Source organism: Danio aesculapii, chromosome 11, assembly GCF_903798145.1.
Source record: "Danio aesculapii chromosome 11, fDanAes4.1, whole genome shotgun sequence".
Classification (NCBI taxonomy): domain Eukaryota; kingdom Metazoa; phylum Chordata; class Actinopteri; order Cypriniformes; family Danionidae; genus Danio; species Danio aesculapii.
In genome coordinates, this window is record NC_079445.1 from 4,869,830 (window position 1) to 4,896,425 (window position 26,596).

Below are 26,596 nucleotides of genomic sequence, written 5' to 3' on the forward strand. Positions count from 1 at the left end.
ACTTTCTATAATTTAGTGAATATATTATATAAGAGACTATAAATATATGTAAAACAACAGTTCTGTCTCATTCTCGAATCTGATTGGCTGATAGCCGTGCAATATTCTGTAATAACAGCACTCAAACAGCCTCCTCACTCTTCTGTATTACTCTGCCCACATAGAGAGACAGCAGATCAATAAACTCATTACAGTTTGACAAATAATGCAGCTGTTGGACAACATAATGTACTTTTGAGAATTTTTTTTAGGAGAGAACGTAGTTGTTTAGATTGCAGCTATGCAGTTTATTCATAAGGATAGTGCCTATTTGAAATATTTATCATTTCTGAGATGGATCGGCATCCTTCAGCCTGTCACTGAGCAGAGCAAAGACGGTTGATGTTGTCCATCTACAAGATGGTGGCAGAGACAGCATAATAAGCCCTTAGAGGAGAAAGATCGGCATATTTTCAAACTACAGCTGATCAAATCATTATTAAATTGATAAGTGACATTCTAAGTCGATCTTTCTCTCTTTTATGTTGCAGTAATGTATTTATACTGTAGTAATTGTAGTGTATTGTGAGATGGGGCTCACATATTAGGAATATGTATTTTGTGTTGGCCACTCTTTGTATAACCCTGAGTTACTTTTTGGTTGGCCATCTGTTTGTTTCTAATGCGTCTCCTGTTTTTGTTTGAATATCATCACTGGTGGGAGGTGTGCAATAGCTCGAGTTCGTAGGCTAAGTGCCAAAGTGCCCCACTGGTGACGATATACAGTCATATTGCACTGCTACGAGTTTATACAACAGTTCTACAGCATAATCATGTATACAAATAAGAAAATCAAACACAGAGAGTCTAAAAATCCTTTTGTATGAGAAATTACTTTCTTTCACCATTCCTTCACATCTGCAGCTGACGTCAGAACAGCAGAGGCAGTTACTAATTCACCAACATCACTTTAGAGCTAGTATTTGCATGATTCTCTAGCATAATGTTTAAAGTGATGACAAAACAGATTATTATTATGATTTTGCTTACATTTTAAAATTATAAGGCTGAACGACATGAAATTCCATCAGTCTACAGAGATTTCCCAGTATTTCTCTCGCAATCGCAATCGGGAGATCACAATAGTTAACCCAGAAAAAGTCAACGCGACACAAATACTACCAGATTACTGTTGTGTTTGCAATAAGGAAAAACACGTCTACTAAATCTTATATAACATATATTACTTATCATTACAAAAGTATCCACTTTTATTGTTGATTTTTAAATAAAAATCTAGTAAAAAAATACCCCCCAAAAAAAACAAATCTGTCTTTTTCTGGTCCTACTAATTAGCAATCATCTTGTAGTAGCCCAATAGCCACTTAGAAACCTTCCTTAGCTTCCATTTGTCCATCTAAGAATATAGGAAAATGGCAGAAAAAAAAATCGTTCAACAAGCACCTCAACTGCCGCTTAGTAAATGCATTTGAAACACTGAGAATACCCTGACGATACCAATGAAAACCACAACTTTATAACATTTTAAAATACTGTGAAATTTAGACCACTTAGAGAGATAGTTCATCCAAACATAAATATTTACTCACCATTTACTCTCCCGCAAGTGGTTATAAACTTTATACGTTTTGTTCTTGTTTTGAACACAAAATTAGACATTTTGCTGAAAAACCTAACCTACGACTATAAAAATAAAACAAATACTATGTAAGTCAAAAAACTAGAACAAAGAACAAATCACTAGGACTACAAGTCTGACACTGATATGAACCACAACTCCCATCATGCACCTCACACACACAGCAGTTCCAGTTCACCTATGATTGCATACACACAGCTGAAACGCGTAAGGACTAGTGACCAGGACTATTTATACCCCTCATTTTGACACATGCATTGTTGAGTCTTGTTGGTTTATACCCTATAACATTACGAACTGTTTAACCCTGGCCATGTTCCCTTGTTTACGTTGCTTGTCACCTGCATCGACCATTTGCCTGTGACCTGACTATGATTCTGGATTTCTTTTACCTTTGCTATGATGACAGTACATAATAATTTACTAAATATTTTTCAAGATACTAGTATTCAGCTTAAAGTGGCATTTAAAAGCTTAACTAGGTTAATTAGGTTAACTAGACAAGTTATGGTAATTGGGCAATCATTGTATAACATTGGTTTGTTCTGTAGACAATCTGAAAAATATATTGCTTAAGGGTGCTAATAAATTTGACCTTAAAATGCTTGTTAAAAAATTAAAAACTGCTTTTATTCTTGTCGAAATAAAACAAATAAGACTTTCTCAAGAAGAAAAAACTATACTGTGAAAAATGCCTTGCTCTGTTAAAGATCATTTGGGAAATATTTGAAAAAGAAAACAAATTCACAGGAGGGCAAATTATTTTGTCTTCAACTGTAGCTGTTCTTTTAATGCGAAATAACAAGGGTGTTTTAATGCGCGGGGATGACTTTGACATGTCTGGCCAAGGTTTCGGATTAAGCCTGTGTGTCTGGATTAGAAATCCACAGGCTTGGTGCTGACAAGACGATGAGACTGAACCTTTATCGGGAAAACTGACCTTCCTTTTCATCCGTCCCATTTCTCATTCCTTATTAGTTTTCTTCCTCTCTCAAGTAACCTTTAGCCTTCTCGCCCTCTCCCATTTTCTTTCTCTTCTTTTCTTGTGTTACAGTAATGATTTCCTTCTCACAACACTGTCGCAAAGTGCCATTTCTCTTCACAGTAAAGCCACCTATCAGAGGCACTGGATTAAAGTGACAGACAGAATACCTTGTTTGGCCCCTGCGGGCCGTGAGTGTTGGTTTTCAGACTTAACATGTCTCATCTCATTATCGGCATCATTGGTTGCTTGCTGATCGCAGGTAATTAAGAGACAATTCGGAATTGAAGGGTTGAAATAGTCCTTGTCAAAACAGCCTGCAAAAGAAGACTGATGGAAAGTGGCGGCTTTTCTTTTCGAAATGTGTTTTTAGACAAGGGCGCTGATGGATAGAGAAATAGATGTAGAGATGTTGCAGATCACAAAAACAATAAAACAAATTTATTACTTACATTTAAAAGTGAATTCAATCCTCCAACTGATTCTCCCAAATGACTTGATTATAACACACAAACAAACAAACAAACAAACAAACAAACAAACAAACAAACAATGAATGCATATTTTATGGCCATTTTATTTATGAACAAACAAACAAATAAATAAATAAGGCTATATATATATATATATATATATATATATATATATATATATATATATATATATATATATATATATATATATAATAGGTGGGCATAGATGATTTATGTATATAATAGGTGGCCATAGATGATTTATATATATATAATAGTTGGGCATAGATGATTTATATATATAATAGGTGGCCATATATGATTTATATATATAATAGGTGGCCATAGATGATTTATATATATATATAATAGGTGGGCATAGATGATTTATATATATAATAGGTGGCCATATATGATTTATATATATAATAGGTGGCCATAGATGATTTATATATATATAGTAGGTGGGCATAGATGATTTATATATATAATAGGTGGCCATAGATTATAATTTTTTTATCTAGATCAATCTCACTGTAATCTTGGAATTAATCTAGATTAATCTAGATTAAAATGGCTCATATGAATTCCACCATGCCATTCTGGGTTATTGTGTTATTAAATCCCCTAACACTCTTCCACCAGTCCTTACTCCTTATTTGCATCTAATACCCCAGTTTGTCATGGGGGCATGAATGAAATGTTCATGAGTTAAAGTGAAACTGCCGAACTGCAGTTAAAGTCACCCAAAATTACAGGAAACTTACACATGAAAGCACTTCACATAAACACCTTAATTATATTATTGTTTATTAAGGCAAATGACTATATTACTGATGTCCAGGTATGCGTAGTCAGTAGTGTCTTCGAAGTAAGTGAACGATCCAGAAGGGCATTCTGCTGATTTGATTCAGAAGGGCACTTTTTTGTCAGACGGCTCACCGGTCAGGTATACATCCGCACTAAAATATTAAGGTGAAAGTCATCATAGCTTGCGTGGAATAGACCCAGCTCCCAACACAACTTTGAGAATAGATTTTTTTTAATCGCGTCTCGCGTTAACGCAGCACGTTCATAATAACACCCACCACTAATATATATATATATATATATATATATATATATATATATATATATATATATATATATATATATATATAATCAATCAAACAAACAAACAAATAAATAAATAGTGCATACTTTAAGGCGCATTTTATATACGCTCAAATAAATGAATGAACGAAGGAACGAATGAACGAAAAGTGCATATTTTAGAGACATTTTATATACGATCAAACAAACAAACAAATAAATAAATAAATACATATTATTGAATATATAAATATATTTTATGGCGCATTTTATATACGATCAAATAAATGAACAAACAAACGAACCAATGAATGAATGAAATGCGCATATTTTAGGGGCATTTTATATACTATCAATCAAACAAACGAACAAATAAATAAATAAATAGTGCATACTTTATGGTGCTGGAAGGAAGGAAGGAAGGAAGGAAGGAAGGAAGACAGGAACGGTCAAATAAACAAACGAATGAACATATAAATGAAAAGTGCATATTTTAGGGGCATTTTATATACGATGAAACAAACTATTTAATACATACATTTTTAATGTCTTTTGACTAGTCATTGACTGAAAATGCAAACTTTTGAAAATGTGTTTCAATGTGGCATTTAATTAAATAAAAAAATACTATTATTATATTGCCTTATAAAAATTGGTGAAAACAGTGCTGTCATGCACAAAAAAAAAAAAAAAAAAACATTCCTTCATCTTGATGAATGAGACTCAAAGGACAAGTTAATAAAAGTTAATAAAATGATCTGAAGTTCCTATTACTAATATACACTGTAAGAAAATATCTGTAAATTAGCAGTTCTCATAATTTGTTATTCATCTATTTCATTGTTTATTTATGCTTTTGAATTGCATTTTAGGACCTGGATCGTTCTTCCAATAACTTTTAACCTTGAAAAGGTCGATAAAGTGACAATTAAATGTAATATATTGTCTAGGTTGGTGTTGTATATTACACTACAACATAACATTGTAATAAACTGCCAGTATATTTTATTTGTTATTTTACAGACTTATTTATCTATTTATTATTTCTTGTACATTTCAAACTGTTAAAATGTCAATAAAAGTCACATTGTTAAACTGTAGAGTTGAACATCTGAAGTCACCAGAACAGAGATCAACATCCCATAATGCAGCTCACAACCGTAAATAAACCAACACAATCTCACGGCAATTCGTAACTTTTTGATTTAGTGGCTAATTCGTATGAATTCGTACGATCTAATTTGTACATTTTCGTACGATTTGCTCATCCCCCAATGACGGTTGGGTTTAGGGGTGGGGTTAGGTGCCACGCCTCCTTTTTAAAATCGTACAATTTCATACAACTGAACTCGTACGACTTCGTACGAATTAGCCACTAAACTGACAAAACGTAAAATACTTACGTTTCCTCGTGAGATCAGGCTGAAATAAACAGAAAACACTTGTGAATCACAAAATATAGAAACTTTAACAATTGAGAACAATATTAATCGCTTCAGATTTGATATTTATTTAAATTAAAAATCAGATGTGAATTCAACAGTCAACCAATTAATTTAATACAAGTTAATTCTTAACCGCTTGTGTCACATCATTAACAAAATTATATAATGGTGAACCGTTGAGCTTCAAACAGAGTTTGTGCGACAAAGTTAATGCCCGTTCACAATAATTATAAACTGGAGCTGTCAAAGGTAACACATTCATGCATGCGATTATCATAATGCAAGCATGCATCATTAACATAACTTGCTCAACGCAATTAAATAATCTTGGGAGTCAGTTTATCACAATGAACGTTTACAATGGCACAATCACCTGTAACCCTAATCGGTGGAAATTTCTGTTCTAATCCTATAACCTGATTCCTCTTGTCAGTTTGTAATCAGATCATTTTAAGCTCCTTAAATCCGGGAAAGTATTCAGTGATCGAATAAGAGATTGCGTTGGGTCAGACATGGCAGAGAAAACAATGACTTGTGGTCAGTTTTGGGTGTATTATTCATTCCAGTGTCTCATGTTTGCTTTGCTGTGTTTCATTTTTTTTTAATTATACACTGTAAACAACTATATGACAAAAAGTCATGACAACACATGTTTTATGCTAACTTTACTTTAAATCACAATATGTTTTACAGGAGGTTTCATGTAATATTTTTGTCAGTTTGACTGATGTAAGTTGAGATGACTAGAAAAGTTCATTTGACCCAACTAAAAGCATATTAGGCAGTTCATGTTTATTTTATAGCGCTTTCAATGTAGATTGTGTCAAAGCAGCTTAACATAGAAGTTCTGGTAAATTGAAACTGTGTCAGCCCAGTTTTCAGAGTTGAAGTTCAGTTTAGTTGGTTGACTGCTGAAAGTCCAAACACTGAAGAGCAAATCTATCGATGCACAGCTACACAAGTCCCAAAGCAAGCAAGCCAGTGGTGACAGTAGTGAGGAAAAAACGAACTGACAAAATGGAAGGATAAAACCTTGAGAGAAACCAGGCTCAGTTGGGTATGGCCATTTCTCTTCTGGCCAAACTTCTCATGTTGGCTGTAGATTACTGTATATTTACTGTATATATTTATACAAATATGTATTATATTTATATATAAATATATTTTCACTGTATATTAACTGTTTATTAGTTGTATATTTTACAGTAAATATATACAATACTGCAAATATACAGCCAGCTAAATGGTGCTGTATAAGTACGGTGTTTTTGCTGTAACTGATTTATGGTAAGCCACTAGTGAACTGCTGTCATTAAGTTACTGTAGATTCTACAGGAAATTGTTAACAGTGAAACAATGATAGTTAAGCATACAAGTTATCTGCACATCCCAGATTAACAAGTGCCTGTACATTACTGTATATTTACTGTATATATTTATACAAATATGTATTATATTTATATATAAATATATTTTACTGTATTTTTACTGTACACTTTACAGTAAATATATACAATACTGTAAAAGCATATACAGCAAGCTAAATGGTGCTGTAGATGTAAATACGGTATTTTTGCTGTAACTGATTTATGGTAAGCCACTAGTGAACTGCTGCCAGTAAGTTACTGTAGATTCTACAGAAAACTGTTAACAGTGAAACAACGGTAGCTAAGCATCCAAGTAATGTACACATCCCAGATTATCAGGTCACTGTATATTACTGTATATTTACTGTATATATTTATACAAATATGTATTATATCTATATATGAATATTTTTACTGTATATCTACTGTATATTTACTTATATTTTACAGTAAATATATGAAATACTGTAAATATACAGCAAGTTAAATGGTGATGTAGATGTAAATATGGTATTTTTGCTGTAATTGATATATGGTAAGCCAATAGTGAACTGCTGCCAGTAAGTTACTGTAGATTCAACAGGAAATTGTTAACAGTGAAACAACGGTAGTTCAGCATACAAGTTATGTACACACCCAACAATAACAGGTCACTGTACATTACTGTATATTTACAGTATATATGTATACAATTATGTATTATATTTATATATAAATATTTTTACTGTATATCTACTGTATATTTACTTATATTTTACATTAAATATATGAAATACTGTAAATATACAATGAGCTAAATGGTGATGTAGATGTAAATACAATATTTTTGCTGTAACTGATTTATGGTAAGCCACTAGTGAACTGCTGCCAGTAAGTTACTGTAGATTCTACAGGAAATTGTTAACAGTGAAACAACGGTAGTTAAGCATTCAAGTTATGTACACATCCCACGTTAACAGGTCACTGTATATTACTGTATATTTACTGTATATATGTATTATATTTAAGTATAAATATATTTTTAATGTATATGTTACAGTAAATGTACACAATACTGTAAATGCATTTATAGCAAGATAAATGGTGCCCTAGATTTAAATACGGTGTTTTTGCTGTAACTGATTTATGGTAAGCCACTAGTGAACTGCTGCCAGTAAGTTATTGTAGATTCTACAGGAAATTGTTAACAGTGAAACAACGGTAGTTAAGCATTCAAGTTATGTACACACCCAACAATAACAGGTCACTGTACATTACTGTATATTTACAGTATATATGTATACAATTATGTATTATATTTATATATAAATATTTTTACTGTATATCTACTGTATATTTGCTTATATTTTACAGTAAATATATGAAATACTGTAAATATACAGCAAACTAAATAATGCTGTAGATGTAAATACAATATTTTTGCTGTAACTGATCTATGGTAAGCCAATAGTGAACTGCTGCCAGTAAGTTACTGTAAATTGTTAACAGTGAAACAACGGTAGTTAAGCATTCACGTTATGTACACATAATGAACTGCTGCCACTAGTGAACTGCTGCCAGTAAGTTATTGTAGATTCTACAGGAAATTGTTAACAGTAAAACAACCGTAGTTAAGCATACAAGTTATGTACACATCCCACATTAACATGTCACAAAACAATAAATAAAAGTTAGCAAGTAAAAAAAAAGCGAGCATGTGACTTTCTGAAACCTAAAATGTAGTGTGATAATTACAATACTACAATGCAAACACACATGCTTTTTGAAGCTTGCAAGCCAGGATATTGTAAAAAATAAAAATAAATCAACAAGTACGGTACTGCTTTTGATTGACATGAAAATATATTACAATACCAGTTAGGAATGACAAACAGGTGAAATAATGATAGCAGAAATTCTATTTTGACTGAAGTTTCCTTTTAAAGCATCGACTTTCACCTCAAATACAGTATGCGTATGTGTGTGTGTGTGTGTGTGTGTGTGTGTGTGTGTGTGTGTGTTGTGCAATGAATGGCAGCCAAAGCTTCCAAACTTGAAAGAAAATGAACGAAGTGTGTGTCTCTGTGTGTGTGTGTGTTTGTGTGTGTGTGTGTGGTCCCTGGACAGGCCCACAGGCTGATGACAGGGGATCTCAGCGGACTAGAGGACAATCTGGTGTGTGTCACAATATCCAGACGCTTTCTTGCCCAACGGAGACTAATTACTCAGCATGACAACATGTCTCCTGCCTTTCTCTCATCTTCCCTTTCTCCCAGAACGCACCAAACACCTCCACTGGACAAAGATTCGCAGAAAGACTTTAATGACAGCCTGTTTCGTTTGTCTCTTCTCCACATTTTTTTTTCTGTCAGTTCAACAATGGCTATTCTCTTTTGCTGGTATGACAAGATTGAGGGGAAAAAAGTGTAGATATACTAAGTGTTAATTGCAATGATTTAAAAATGAATAAGACATTTTATTTAATTTTAGGATGTAAATAATAAAATACAATATCACGACTATAAAAGATTATTACTAATAAAATCACTACTTTTCAACTGATGCCAAAAATAAAAGAAATAAAATGAATAAGATAAATAAATGAAAGGTATAATGAGCATTAATTGCATCAATTTACCAATGAATAACACATTATTTTATGTTGAGATGTAAATAATAAATTAAAATAATAAAAAATAAATAAATAAAAATAAAATTAACTCATTACATATTAAATCACTACTAATAAAATCACTACTTATCCACTGATGCAACTAAATAAATAAATAAATTGTGTTAATTGCATTGATTTACAAATGAATAACACATTTTTATGTCAAGATTTAAATAATAAAATAAAATAAAATAAAATAAAATAAAATAAAATAAAATAAAATAAAATAAATGCAACATAGATATATCTCCATCTTTTACCTCAGCTACTCACACAGACTGCATTTCCCACGACGCATTGCCCTGATTACCTTTTCACGGGTTCCCAACTGGACAATTTCCACTGCACTCACTCTCAGTATTATTCCGACAGATGGACGGATGGACGGACGGACAGACGGGTGGGCGGAGAGACTGATTGATTGATTGATTGATTCCACCAAAAGATGCAAATTAGACTTATAAGCAAAACTGGAACGTTGTATAAAACTTCAGATCATCAGATGATCTGTTAAAACAAAATAGTTGTGCTACTATTTATTCAGTAAGTGTGTTTCCACTGTATTTTATGTGCATTTTTTCTTATCGGATAAAAATTTTATCCTACCCAGTTATGTGCATACATTTTTTGTGTGCGCATTTTCATAATTTATGTTCATCTTGGCATTTCCATTAAGCGTTATTCCGGAATGAGCTTAAAAATAGATGGATGGAAACATAGCTAATGATATACTTCCTTAACAAAACTTGTATTACATGAAAAATTCATAATTTTGTTTACTTATACTTATTTTCACCATAAATCTTAGTAGTTCACTATTAATCAAGTAGGTCGACCTCTTTTAAATCAATAATAATAATAATAATAATAATAATAATAATAATAATAATAATAATAATAATAATACAAAAAAAATAATAATAATATTAATAATAATTTACATTGTTAAGATGTAAATAATAAATAAAAATAAAACATAAATAAACAAAATAAATTTAAATAAACTTACTATTTATAAAAACACTGCTAATAAGTATACTACTTGTTCACTGATGCAATAAATTAATAATTAATTAAATAAATAAACAAAAATAAATAAATAAATACATACAAAAATAAATAAAATAAAATAAAACAAAAAAAAACAAAATTTCTTATAACTTATAATAATAATAATAATAATAATAATAATAATAATAATAATAACAATAATAATAATAATAATAATAATTTTACAACAAATAACTCTTTTTATGTTAGGATGTAAATAATAACTAAAAATATAAAAAAAAAAAATAATAAAATTATTCACTCACTACTTATAATAAAATCACTATTAATAAATACACTACTTATGCAATAAATAAATAAATAAATACATAAATAAAAAAAAATAAATAGATAGATAAATAAAAACGTCTATTGCTTATTAATAATAATAATAATAATAATAATAATAATAATAATAATATACCAATGAATAACCAATTATTTATATTAAGATGTAAATAATAAATGAAAATACTATAAAAATAAATAAAATAAACACACTACTCATCAAATCACTACTAATACATACACTACACAAATAAATAAACAAATAAATAAATAAATAAATAAATAAATAAATAAATAAATATTCATATTACTTGATGATAAAAAAAAAAATATATATATATATATATATATATATATATATATATATATATATATATAATAATAATAATAATAATAATAATAATAATAATAATAATAATAATAATAATAGATTATTACAATAGTGGTAATAGTAAGAGTATTCATAAAAATAAAATAAACCTTAATTAAATTGAAATTCAATGTAGTTTAATTAAATTAATTAAATTCATACAGTAGATGATCAAATCCAGCACATATCATTCAGTCCGTATTGACTTGAAATGTTTACAGTACTCATTAGCATTGAGCGAGGATGAAATGAATGCAGCGTAGATGAAGGTCCCTTATGCCATCATCACTAAAGTGTCATCAGGGAGCAAAATGCTTCCATTAACCTTTTCAGCGGCATTTAAAAGCCATGAAAGGACATCAGACGACACAGAATCGTCACTGACAGACCATATACGAGTCCCGATTGGCAGACGCAAGCTTCTTGAGAGCTAATCCAAACAGTCATGCCCTCGCTAGCTAGCACACGAATTACTGACAATTTGTTTCTAATCGAGTGAAATCCCAAGATCGGATACGAATTACGATGATTATGAGGAGAACTAAGCAGCACTATTAAGAGTGACATTTGAGTTGGGCTCTCATTTTTTCTAATAACATGCCTGAATAGCCGTTATGATCGACGCCTCAGGATAAACACCAGATGTCCGGACAGATGAGAAACCTTGGGAAGAGGATCACAGAATATCCATGGATTGAAGTGGTCCCAACACACACACACACACACACACATACAAACACTTTGGAGTTAATTGATGCTACAGGAGAGGAGAGCAAATCTTTAAGGGGGGTTTGAGTAGCAACAGAAGGCCTTTAATCACAGTGCTGGAATAGAGACTCAAGAGCTTCCAAAAGCTGTCGATAAGGGAGAAAATCGTGGAAAACAAACCCTCGGCTCGCACTCATGTGAGAAATCAAATTATATTGGACTCCCATGATGTACAGTTAAAGTTAATATTATTCAAAAAGTCTTATTTTCCTTTTTAAATATTTCCCAAATGATGTTTATCAGAATTTTCACAGTATTTCCTATAATATTTTTTCTTCTGGAGAAAGTCTTATTTGTTTTATTTCGGCTAGAATAACAGCAGATTTACATTTTTTACAACCATTTTAAGGTCAGTATTATTAGCCCTCTCAAGCATTTTTCTTTTCGATTTTCTACAGAAGAAACAATTGTGCAATTTTTTGCCTAATTACTAGGGATGTCCAGATCCAATCACGAAACCGACTAGACTGAGACGATGAGAATGAAACCACAAACTGCAGACAGGATAAACACAAACATGACAGCTCGCTCGGGCTCGCTCGCTACAAAAACCCGAATGCGCAGCTCACTTGAGACCACACGTTCAAAACAACAACAAGAGACACAGACCAAGACAGGATAAATTCCCGGCCCGAAGAAACTCAAGCCGAGCATGACATATAAGACAAGACAGGACTAATGTCTGAATTCTGCCACCAAAACAAGAATTAACAAGACCAACGTGGCAAAATCATGACAGTTCCATTAGTGACAGGAGCGAAAATGTTGTGGTCTGGACAATGTGAAACGTATTGTTCCCTGATGAGTCCACCTTCAATGTCTTTCCCACATCCGGGAGAGTTACAGTGTGGAAAAGCCCCAAAGAAGTGACAGTTATTGTGGTCTAAAACCAATGTTTCCCTTTCACCGTCCAAACACTATACAGGGTGGGCCATTTATTTGGATACACCATAATAAAATGGGAATGGTTGGTGATATTAACGTCCTGTTTGTGGTACGTTAACTTTTCAAGATGGGTGGTGACCATGGTGGCCATTTTGAAGTCGGCCATCTTGGATCCAACTTTTGTTTTTTCAATAAGAAGAGGGTCATGTGACACATCAAACTTATTGGGAATTTCACAAGAAAAACAATGGTGTGCTTGGTTTTAACGTAACTTTATTCTTTCACGAGCCCCTTCACATATACTAATGTGCCACAAACAGGATGTTAATATCACCAACCATTGCCATTTTATTAAGGTGTATCCATATAAATGGCCCACCCTGTATATGTAGCTGTAGAAAAATCCAGATCTAATTAGTTAAATTCTATTGAATTGGTTTACTTAATATATTGGGGCAGAATTGACAAGCTCTATGGATAGATGACTTAATAAGAAGCATTTAAAACACATTGGATTTATTGATAATATTACGAAAATCTTGTTTATATTTATTTAATTTATGTTTAACTAACAAATATCAATCACATCAAGTTTATTAGTTCAATTATATTAAAAGTATGTAATACAAATGAATGGAAATTGTTTAAGCCATCAGAATACATCAATCTAATTTGTTAGGCCTACATTTGAGTCAAAAAAAAAACTATGATGTTTATTTTTGTGTATATTTTTAAAGTTAAACAATGAAAAATGCTGCAAAATGTGCAAAAACACATCACAAAATCTGATTTTGAACTGCTGAGCAAGAGTAGTCCATGAGCCCTGCCATTTCTGAGATACTCTGACCCATTTGCAATCTGACCCAAGTGTCATGTCACCCAATGGGTTGATTATGGAAACCGATTGTTTGCTTACTTCATAAGTAATCGACCCAGAGTTTATTATACCGTTTTGGCTCATCAGTGTGTATTTGTTCAGCATGAATATTCATAAGACGTGTTTGCTTAAAGGTCTTCCATATGGCGATGAAGACAAATCAAGTATGCATGATGCAGGTGGGTTTGCAGCGTACACGCACACACCTCTTACCCCCTGAACCCATCGTGCCCACTCAGAATTCCCATCATGCTTTGCAGCAGTAAACACGTAACGCTGTGTCGAGTGATGGAGTCAGAAAGGTCATGTGGTTGAGCTGGCAATAAACCAGCCGGTACCTGCGCAGCTCATAAATATGAAGGAGACTGACATTTCTAAATTAAACATCATGAGGAAATCTGTCAACACTGCAATCACACGCGATGCGGAACTGTCTGAACACTGCCGTCTGAGTAATTAAGTTGTTATAACAACTCCTCATTACTTCACTCGAATTTTATGCAGCAAATTAGTGTACTGAAATGTGAGTGAGTCTCTACTTAAAAAAGTGAGGAGGCCCGATACCCTAAAATCGTCAGGTTGACTTTACTTAAAAAAAAAAAAGAGTAATCCAGTTGTAATTGTTATATATACACAGTTGAAATTAGAATTATTAGCCCCCTAAATTAATTTTTTTCCCCCTGTTTATTTTTTCCCCCAATTTCTGTTTAACGGAGAGAAGATTTTTTCAACACATTTCTAAACATAATAGTTTTAATAACTCATTTCTAATAACTGATTTATTTAATCTTTGCCATGATGACAGTAAATAATATTTGACTATATATATATATATATATATATATATATATATATATATATATATATATATATATATATATTTCAAGACACTTCTATACAGCTTAATGTGACATTTAAAGGCTTAACTAGGTTAATTAGGTTAACTAGGCAGGTGGTTAGGGTAATTAGGCAAGTTATTGTATAATGATTGTTTGTTCTGTAGACTATTGAAAAAATATATATAGCTTAAAGGGGCTAATAAATTTGAACTTAAAATGTTTTGTTTTTTTATTAAAAAGCCGAAAATAAAACAAATAAGACTTTCTCCACAAGAAAAAAATATTATCAGAAGGGCCGAAGGTTGGCCTTCCAAAAAGACAATGACCCTGATCACACAGCAAAAATAACGAAGAAGTGGCTTAACAAAACCTCTGTGACTGTTCTTAAATGGCCCAGCCAAAACTCTGACTTAAACCCAATTGAGCATCTCTGGAGATACCTAAAAATGGCTGTCCACCAATGTTTACCATCCAAGCTGACAGAACTGGAGAGGATCTGCAAGGAGGAATGGCAGAGGATCCCCAAATCCAGGTGTAAAAAAAGCTTCTTTCCCCAAAAGACCCATGGCTGTATTAGATCAAGGGTGCTTCTATTACATACTGAGCAAAGGGTCTGAATACATAGAACCATGTGATATTTCAGTTTTTATTTTTTTAATAAATTAATAAGTGTTTTTCTGTCAATATAGGGTGATGTGGGTACATTAACGAGGAAAAAAATGAACTTAAATGATTTTAGCAAATGGCTGCAATATAACAAAGAGAGAAAAATTTAAGGGGTCTGAATACTTTTCGTACCCACAGTATACAGCAATATGGGGTACAAGAGATTGGAAAAGAAAGAAGGAAAGTAAAAAAGAACCAAGTCTGAACACTGCCATCTGAGTAATTAAGCTGTTATAACAACTCTTCATTACTTGACTTGGCTTTTATGCAGCAATTTAGTGTACTGAAAAGTGTGTGAGGTTGCAGGAGGGATGTACCAATTTTCTTACAAAAAAAGGGGAGTTCATTTTTCACACTTTTAAAGTTTCTCTGTTTTGATCATTAAAATGCGAGTAACTAGTTTCAAGCAATGCAGATGAACATTTTACCTTGTGACTTTGATAAATATCTGGTAAAAAAAAAAAAAGTGATCTGAAATATATAAATAAAAAGATGAAAACGAAACGAAGCTTTCATCCTGGATAAAGAATTCATCAAAAGACAAAGATACAGATGATGAATCAAATAAAGTGATTAATGACACACTTCAAATGAAATAAGAGGATGATGCAGAAACGTGTACAGACGAGATCCAGTGATTTTACAACGTTCGAACTTCAAAGAAAAAATAACTCACTTAAAAATAAGATCAATTACACATAATCAAACAAAATAAATAGACATTAAATATCTTCCTAAAAAATAATACAAGTAGTTTTGGATATTAATATATAAATAACTGCAAATACAACTATCACCACTACTAATATAAAAACATGCAAGGCAACATTAATTTATAATTAAGTTAAATTAAGTTTAATTAATCAACAAAAACAACAATAATAGCTACAGTTTATTATTATTTACACACTTAAATTATAATGAAATAAATTATATACAATGAAATGTAATTTAATAATTATTATCATTATAATAATAATAATAATAATAATAATAATAATAATAATAATAATAATAATATTAATAATAATTATTATTATTATCATTATTATTATTATTATTATTAGTATTATTATTATTATTATTAGTATTATTATTATTATTATAATAATAATAATAATAATAATTATTATTATTATTATTATTATTATCATCATTATCATTATTATTATTATTATTATTATTATTATTATTATTATTATTATTATTATTATTATTATTATTATTATTATTATTTTTATAATAATAATAATGTTAGTAGTAGTAGTAGGAGTAGTGTTGTTGTTAATACTACTACTACTACTACTACTACTACTATTAATAATAATGATAATAATAATAACAATAATTATATTAACAATAATAATTGATACAAATAACAACAACAACAACAATAATAATAATAATTTGTTATTATTGATGATAATAATAATAATAATAATAATAATAATAATAATAATAATAATAATAATAATAATTATTATTATTATTATTATTATTATTATTATTATTATTATTAAAATAATAATACTTATTATTATTATTATTATTATTATTATTATTATTATTATTAAAATAATAATACTTATTATTATTATTATTATTATTATTATTATTATTATTATTATTATTATTATTGTTATTATTATTATTATTATTATTATTATTATTATTATTATTATTATTATTATTATTATTATTGTTATTATTATTATTATTATAGTTTCATTATTATTATTTATATACAAAATTGACCACCTTTTTTTAAACATATCATACCCAATTTTCATTAAACAACCATGCAAATCCATTGGTTCCTATTCCTGAAGCAGGAACAAAACACAATGTCTGTGTAAATTGAACATGAAATAATTCTTACGTAAACAATCGCATGCAATTTCGCAGCCCAATTTATGGACAAATTGATTTAAGAATGATTACCTCTTAAATTAGCTTCATACATCCTGCTCATAAATATGGTCCAATATTGTTTAAACTAAAATAAGCAAAAGTCCTACCTGGCTGATTTATTATCCTTACACATAATATCTTCAAAACAACAGATCACAGTTTTGACAAACACGTTTTATCATGCACTATGTACTGTAGCTGTCAGTTTTAGAGAACTCCTAAAATGGCTTCTGAAGGACTCTCAGTTAATAAGCAGAATTAATGAATCAATATTTGATTAATGAAGGTCTGGAGAGTTGTAGATCATCCGCTCAGACATGAAACAGTCCAAAAACGCAGCTAAAAATCAAACACCAATCTCTCTGGGCACCAGCGTGACTGTTAATTGTGAATAATTGTCCCAGCAGGTTCCTCAGAAGTGTGTGTGCGCGTCTGTGTGGGTGTTTGGCTGGTGTCAGTCTCAATAAGCCACTTACGTTCTCAAAGCTCATTTCTCTCTGGGGGTGGTTTTAATATTCCTCATTCAATCTTTGCCCTCTGCGTCAGGCAGAACATGAATAATACACTCATATTCTGTTGTTTAAGTTCAGAAAGGCATGCAGATATAAACTTGTTTTGACATACGTAAATATTAAGGGGAATATTTGTTTTGCTAAGATATGATGAACTACTACATGGATCTGAAAGTCCCATTGTCCAAAGATAGGAGATCGTTCACACCAAATCGAAAATGTCCTGTTAATTTAAAATACTCACCCACAAGTCATTTAAGATGTAGGTGACTTTTTCTTTCTTCAGTAGAACATTCATTCATTCATTCATTCATTCATTTTTTTCGGCTTATTCTCTGATTTTTCAGAGGTTTCCACAGCGGAATGAACCACCGACTAATCCAGCAAATGTTTTACGCAGTGGATGCCCTTCGAGCTGCAACCTAGTACTGGAAAACACCCATACACACTCATTCAAACACATACACACTCATACAATATGGCCAATTTAGTTTATTCAAATCACCTGTTGTGCATGTCTCTGGACTATGGGGGAAACCGGAGCACCCAGAGGAAACCCACACCAACACGGGGAGAACATGCAAACTCCACACAGCCCAGCCAGGACTTAAACCAGCGACCTTCTTGCTGTGAGGCATCATTTAATGTTTTTATACTTTTAAATTGCATTATGGGACCTTGAACTTTCATTCAACAACTTTAATATTAAAAAGTTGAAATAAAGAGACTTTCTTTGACATTTTTAATAATCTAAAAGAGTATTTAGTATAACTTGGTATTGTAACTATAAACCTGGTCATAAACTGAAAGTATTTTTTAACAATATGTTCATGCAATATATTGTTTTAAACTACTGAACTGTCAATAATAAAAAAAAAATGGTTAAACTGCTGAGTTGAATTTTTAACAGCAAACATCAAGAGAGCGGAGATAAAGGTACAATAATGCAATTCGTAAAAAAAAAAAAAAACAACAACTTGTGAATCAGTATATAGAGAACATTTTATTTTGAAAGATTAGTTTTAGAACGTAACCTTAATTGTATCATTATTCAGTTGAAAGGATGCAGCAAAGAGCAGAGCTTGAGAACAACATATTGACAACGTAAAAAGTGATTATAGAAAAGTAAACTACAGCTAAAACAAGAGTAAACTTGATGACTTGAGAGACAAGTTGACATTACTTAAAAAAATGAAAGAATGAAAAATTAATGAAAAAATGAACGAGCCGTAGCACGAAAGAAAGAACGAATGAGTGAAAAAAGTAAAATAACAAATAAGCCAAAGAATGAAAAAAGAACAAATGAGCCAAAAAAGAAAGAAGGAAAAAAGAAATAACAAATGATTGAACAAACAAATAAATCTAAGAAAGAAAGAAAGAAGAACAGATGAATGAATGGACAAACAAAAGAATGATTGATTGAACGAATGACCAACCAACAAAAGAAAGAAAGAAAGAAAGAAAGGAACGAACGAACGAATGAATGAACGAATGAACGAACGAACGAACGAACGAACCGAAGAATAAATGAATGAGCAGCCAACCAACCAACCAAACAATGAACAAACAAAAAAGAAAGAAAGAAGAACAGATGAATGAACGAACAAACAAAAGAATGAATGATTGAACGAATGACTAACCAACAAAAGAAAGAAAGAAAGAAAGAAAGAAAGAAAGGAAAGGAAGAAAGAAAGAAAGAAAGAAAGGAAGGAAGGAAGGAAGGAAGGAAGGAAGGAACGGACGAACACCGAATAAATGAACGAGCAGCCAACCAACCAACCAAACAATGAACAAACAAGAAAGAAAGAAAGAACAAATGAATGAATGAACAAACAAAAGAATGATTGATTGAACGAATGACCAACCAACAAAAGAAAGAAAGAAAGAAAGAAAGAATGGAAGAAAGAAAGAAAGAAAGAATGGAAGAAAGAAAGAAAGAAAGAAAGAAAGAAAGAAAGAAAGAAAGAAAGAAGAAAGAAAGAAAGAAAGAAACATACGAACGAACGAACGAACGAACGAACGAACGAACGAACGAACGAACGAACGAACGAACGAATGAACGAATGAACAAACCAAAGAATAAATGAATGAGCAGCCAGCCAACCAACCAAACAATGAACAAACAAAAAAAAGAAAGAAAGAAAGAAAGAAAGAAAGAAAGAAAGAAAGAAAGAAAGAGAAATGTATTACGAATGCTTCAGATGTATTTGAAAAGGTGAAAACTTTTCTTCATTGACCCGTAACTCCCACATCAGTTTATTGTCTTGATGATGTTGTTGTGCTGTCTGAAAGCAGTTTCCTCAGCATGGACCTTCATACCTGCTAAGCAGCCAATTAAGTCATTGAGTGACTGGACAGCAAAGTACGGATGCAACATAAATCATGCAGAAGTATTTTCAGCACCAGAAACAAATCCAGTGTCTGTGATGGCGTGAGAAACTGAGAGAGAGAGAAAAAAGCCTTGGCTCAAATCTGAGCTGTCAGAATGTCAATGGCTACATTTAAGGGATGTTGTTTACTTATTAAGTGTCATTGATTTTCTAGTCACAATCACATACTGCAGGCTATTTGGATTACATTCAGTTCATTTATTCTGTCTCTCTCCATCTCCATTCGAGGATTTGTTGTGACCTTGCTCTTTGTATGCACGTCACTTTTCAGAATGAATGTACCGAAGCGACATCGATCCGCAATCTGTTGAACAACGTTTGAAACAAACTGAATTGTCATTCAAATATAGAAGTTAACCTGCAGTAATGAGCATTTAACACTCGGCTGGGAGAATATTTTACATAGATCTCATTCCAGCTATGTCAAATTTATGCGTATGGTTATTTATCATTTATATACAGTTAAAGTCAGAATTATTAGCCCCCCTGACTTATTAGCCCCCTGTGTATTTTTTCCCCAATTTCTTTTTAACAGAGAGGATTTTTTTAAACATACAACTCATTTCTAATAACTGATTTATTTTATCTTTGTCATGATGACAGTAGATAATATTTGACTAGATATTTTTCAAGACACATCTATACAGCTTAAAGTGATATTTAAAGGCTTAACTAGGCAGGTTAGGGTATTTAGGCAAGTTATTGTATAATGATGGTTTGTTCTATAGACTATCGAAAAGAAATAGCTTAAAGGGGCTCATAATTTTGACCTTAAAATGGTTCGTCACAAGCGAATCTTCAGCTCCGCGTTTTAGGATTATTAAAAACCATCTGCTGTCAATCCAGATTATAATACACTCTTCTGTAGTTCACAAAATGAAGGTGCTGCAGAACGAGACTATAATCTACTGTATTTGCTGCATTACAGATGAGATTGTAGGACCTCTGCTTTCACATTGCAATTCCTGAACTGATTCACTTTTGATTGATTCATTTAATTGATTTTGAACTGAACTGAACTGATTTGCGGTCGTATGACTCACTAAATACGCCACACCTTCTCTTCTAAATCAGAGACATCAAAATCGTTGTACAACACCTCTTTTAAACGAGCATGGCTTTTTTACACAACCAACGAACCATCCAACCAAAAAAATCAACCAACCAACCACCAACCAACCAACCTAAAATATATCAACCAACCAATAAAGCTGGGGTCACACTGGGCTTTTCCTCCCATAGACTTCCATTCATAGGCACGCGAATGCGTCAGACCGGAAACGCAGGGTCATGCGTCAAGTTTCGCATGTGGTTGCGGTGCAAAGTTCAAGCTTGGTGAACTCTGGTGAAATTGCATCACTTGACTGCGTGAGACCAATCGAGGATCAAAACATGACCTCTCTGGACAGAAATTTAAAACATGGAGCAATTGCTCGCTTTTTTTAATGTCTAATCATCTTGTTTAATCCCGCCCCTTTTCGCAGCGCCGTACGACAGAATTTCGCACACACAAAGCCCAGTGTGACCGCAGCTTCAATCAATTAACTAACCATCCAACCAACCAACCAACTAATTAGTCAGTCAACCAACCAACCAACCAAGCAAAAAATCAACCAACCAACCAATCAAAAAAACAACCAACCAACCAACCAACCAACCAACTAACCAACCAACCAACCAAGCAAAAAAAAATCTATCAACCAACCAATCAAATAAAACAATCACCAATCAATTAATTAACCAACCAACCAACCAATCAAAAAAACAACCAACCAACCAACCAACCAAAAAAAACAACCAACCAACCAACCAACCAACCAACCAACCAACCAACCAAGCAAAAAAATCCCCCTAATGCTTTTGCGCCATGCGCTTTAGACTTTGCACCTAGGTCATTAAAATAGAGCTCAGCTTTTATTTTGTCAATAGTGCGGTCTATTTCATTTCCTTAAAATAGCAATGCGCCAACAATGCTCCTTAACACACTTTTTTTTTAAAGACCAGCACACCCATGAGTCCACAAAGTTGCTATTTAAACAATGTGGTGCAAAACGTGAAAATTTGGGTAGTGCTGGTCTGAAAATGGCAACAAATCGCGCCAAACACATCTTGCACCTTATTGCGAAAGGTGTATGATACAGTTTCAACTGCAGCATTTAATAAAACATTCCACTCAATAATTAAATTCAATTCACTTTTATTTATATAGCGATTTTACAATGTAGATTGTGTCAAAGCAGCTTCACATAGAAGATGTAGAATTCTGTTAACAGATACTGCTGGGTTGTAGGAAAAAGTACACTGTGCTGTGAAAAAAAACTACGAAAACAACACCAAGTTGATGTCAATATTAACAGCCAGTGAAAAGCTTATGTTTACTCCTCAAATTTGATTGGCCTCTCCTTGTGATCCTCTTGCCCTAAACATCCCTTTCCTCACCACTTCATACATCCATCTTCAGGTACACATTGACGCCTCCACCTTTAGATTGCATTCTTTATTAGCTGATTCATTCTGTCAGTTTGTGATAGCGACGCGCAATCTGATAGCAGCTAATTAGCATGCTAATTCACGGGACCGTATTGATGAAGGGATTGAGTTGGTTTGTGGCGCTTTCACTTGCTCAATACACCTGCCAGAGAGAAACACTATAGTTCTCCTCTCCTCACAGTGTCAGCCAGTTTTCACACCAATCAATTCAACGTGTCAGTCACAGCGCCGAGAGTCATTTCATTTTGTTGTTTGGGTTCCGAGCTACTGAATAGTATATTTTAACTTTATTGTCATTCAAGCGAGGCGTGTAAATGACAGGCTCTTGGCTGAAGCACTTCAACCTCTGACGTAGTGGATTATCGCAAACACATACAGCCTCTAGGAATAAAGGTAGAAGTAAATGATAAAGATGGAATAACTGACAACAGACAGATAAATTATTAGCACATAATTCAGATATGAGGTGAGAACTTTCTACAATGTGAAGCGTAGCAGATCATGTGTATTGTTTGCTAACATTATTTGCTTTAAGAATTATACGGATGTATAAGCTCATATGAATTCAGCACAACTCAACAATACTATTCTTATTTAAAAGAAGAGTACAATACATGTACTAATAAAAAAGGAATTGTACCATTTTCAACAGTGGGGTATTGCAATACTTTAAAGGGCACCTATGGTGAAAAATCTACTTTTAAAGCTGTTTGGACAGACATATATGTAGGTATAGTGTATAGACAGTCATATCGGGGTGATATAAACACACTCAGTCCTATTGTTTCAAATTTAACAACATAAAAAACGGTGGACCAATTGGAGCGGTTTTCAGATCGACCGCAACTTGACGTAGGAGTGCGGTCCCCCCGCCCACCAATATTGATTGACAGGCGCTCATTAACATGTTTCCGTAGTAACGCTTATAACCATACCAACAACACAGGACGTGCGCAAAGTAACCGGGAATAAAAGTTCTGTTCAGTTTGCTAGGATCATCAATCATCATCAAACGTGTTTAAGAGTGAGTTTTACAAGTTTAAAATGTTTTTAAAAAGTGCATCAGCACATCCGCGTCAGAACAATTATAAAAGAAGACGCTTCAATCCCAGTTTGTGGACGTTAAATCAGGTTTATTTTGTACATTAACATAACAGATATCCATACAGCAGTGGAGATTAACCTGTATCCTGTCACATATGCGTGCAAAAAGAGTGCAAAGCTAAACGCGCGCTGTCACTGTGTGTGTGTGTGTGTGTGCGTGCGTGAACTTTATAATGCGTTCAGCTTGCCAAATTAACTTAACATAAATCTTTGATCGCTAGCTGTGTAAGTTTCAACAAGGATGCAATAAGGGTTGTAATTGTCCCCAGCAAAATCATCGTTAAGGGGGCCGTACACTGGATGCACAGTGCCACGCAGTGCCATGCATTTTAGAATTGTAAACATAAGTTTATATCAGGGTACACACACTGGCACCGTAAGTCAGCGGCTGTCTGCCGTGCCCAGCTATGACTCAGGACACTGTTCATATTTCTGCCGCGTCACAGCGCGTCATCTGAATAATTTCATTTTAAACAATATGCAAAAATGCGCGTGTGGTGTGTGTTACTTCCAACTGTCATGTGTGTGACGCATCTGCTGTACGACCCCCATAAGGATAGAGTCTGCTTTAGTTTTGTGACTGCAGGAAAAAGAACATTAACCTGGATGCCAACATTAACTGCACAAAAGCTAAAAAGCTTTATGAACCTTTTGCTGACAGCGATTAATGTTTGCGTCTGACAGCAGGTTTTGACCTTTGGTTTCATTCTACAATACTGGACTTATTTTTCTATGGAGGTTTGAACTTTGAGAGTGTTTAAACAAGAGAGAAAAGTGTGAAAATGTTAATGCCTGTCTGAGAAAAGTGTATAAAGTGTGCAGTGAGGGGTTTTACAGCCTTAAAACATCTATAATAATTGTAAAACATAAAGCTGACTACTTCACAGATTATTTTTAGAACGGAACTCCCGCAAATAATAGGGGACCACTGTAATGCTAACTTTAGTATGTTATCATTGATTATCTGTTGGTTAATGCAATAAGTAATGTTAATATGATGCATTGATACGATATGTTAAATAGTTTTCTGATAGATAAGTAAAAGGAAAGTGCAAACATTCTCAAAAAATGGTTTTCCAGGTTCATTCCTAACCCTAAGATGTGGCCCTAATATGATATGGTTGGTTATGACCATATTTGGAAAGGTCATGAATATTAATCAGCTCTGCTTTGATGCTCATTTGCAATATACAGGTTAAAGTACCACGCATTACTCTTTGGGGTGGTATGAAATATATATTTTTAATCTGTACATCCTGCATTTTGCATTCTGATGCTATATATATATATATATATATATATATATATATATATATATATACACACACACACACACACACACACACACACACACACACACACTACCTGACAAAAATCTTGTCGTCAATCCTAGTTGTAAGAGCAACAAATAATAACTTGACTTCTAGTTGATCTTTTGGAAAAGTCACAGAAGGCAGATTTTCCCGATGAATCATCTGTTGAACTGCACAAATACTGCAAAAGACCTATTGGAACCCGCATGGACCCAAGATTCTTACAGAAATCAGTCAAGTTTGGTGAAGGAATCATCATGGTTTGGGGTTACATTCAGTATGGTGCTGTGCAAGACATCTGCAGAGTGGATGACAACATCAAGAGCCTGAGGTATCAAGACACTTGTGCTGCCCATTACATTACAAACCACAGGAGAGGGCAAATTCTTCAGCAGGATAGCGCTCCTTGTCATACTTCAGTGTCCACTTCAAAGTTCCTGAAAGCAAAGAAGGTCAAGGTGCACCAGAATTGGCCAGCCCAATCACCAGACATGAACATTATTGAGCATGTCTAGGTAAGATGAAGAAGGAGACATTGAAGGTAAATCCATAGAATCTTGATGAACTCTGGGAGTCCTGCAAGAACGCTTTCTTTGACATTCCAGTTGACTTTATTTAAAAGTAATGTTTTTATAATAAGTGTGTGTGTATATATATAATTTAAAATAAATAAGTAATAAAAATCAGAACGTGTACCCATGCTAATTCTGTATTGCTGCAATGTATAGTACTTTAATATGGTTAAGATTCAGGACAGCTTTAGTGGTATGGGTAGGTTTAAAGGGGTTTAAGGGGTACATATAGGGACAAATGAGTCAAAAGACATATCTACAGAAATTAATTACCTATACATTTGCTTAGATTTTTAAACATAACCAAAAATGTATAGTTTTTTGTATCAAATGATTAAAAAACACATAACATAGTTAGTTAGTAGTTAGTTTTACTGCCCATGCATAAAGCTGCCACAGACACACACACATGCACACAGACACTAATCTAACTATTGTTTTTTATTTACAATACCTAACAAAACCCGAATAGCCAATAAATGATACAGACGCTCATCTTTGATCCTCTGAAAAGGGCAGAGTAAAAAAAACAGAGTGAAATAAAAGGCAGGAAACTCACCCAGAAAACAAATGAAAAAACGTCAGGTGTTAAAAACTAATCAAAACAGAATTGTGGCTGAAATACACACAGGATGGATGTCCAAAACAAAGCAGAAGTGTTTAGTCAGGGATTGAGCGCAATAAAAGGCCAGCGGTGCCCTTGGCGAGGGCGGATCGTCCCGCTGTGGAATCATCAGCCAGGGTTGAGTCGGACTGGCCTTGGGCAGAAACAGAGGCTTCTATTTCTGCAATAAAGCACAACCGGAGGGGGCGGTAGGAGAGTTAATTGGCATTGGCCGAAGCTCGGATTAACATGCCTTGCTCTGGGGTGGCGGCCAGGGTGGGCAGGCTGATGCTGACAGGCTTCACG

The 26,596-nt window shown here is 33.0% G+C and overlaps 1 protein-coding gene across 1 annotated transcript in view; it reads right to left on the minus strand.

Moving 5' to 3' along the window:
* LOC130236919 (bis(5'-adenosyl)-triphosphatase-like) overlaps positions 1–26,596 on the minus strand; it is a 414,240-nt gene that overhangs the window by 23,089 nt on the left and 364,555 nt on the right. The gene's annotated exons all lie outside the window — the stretch shown is intronic.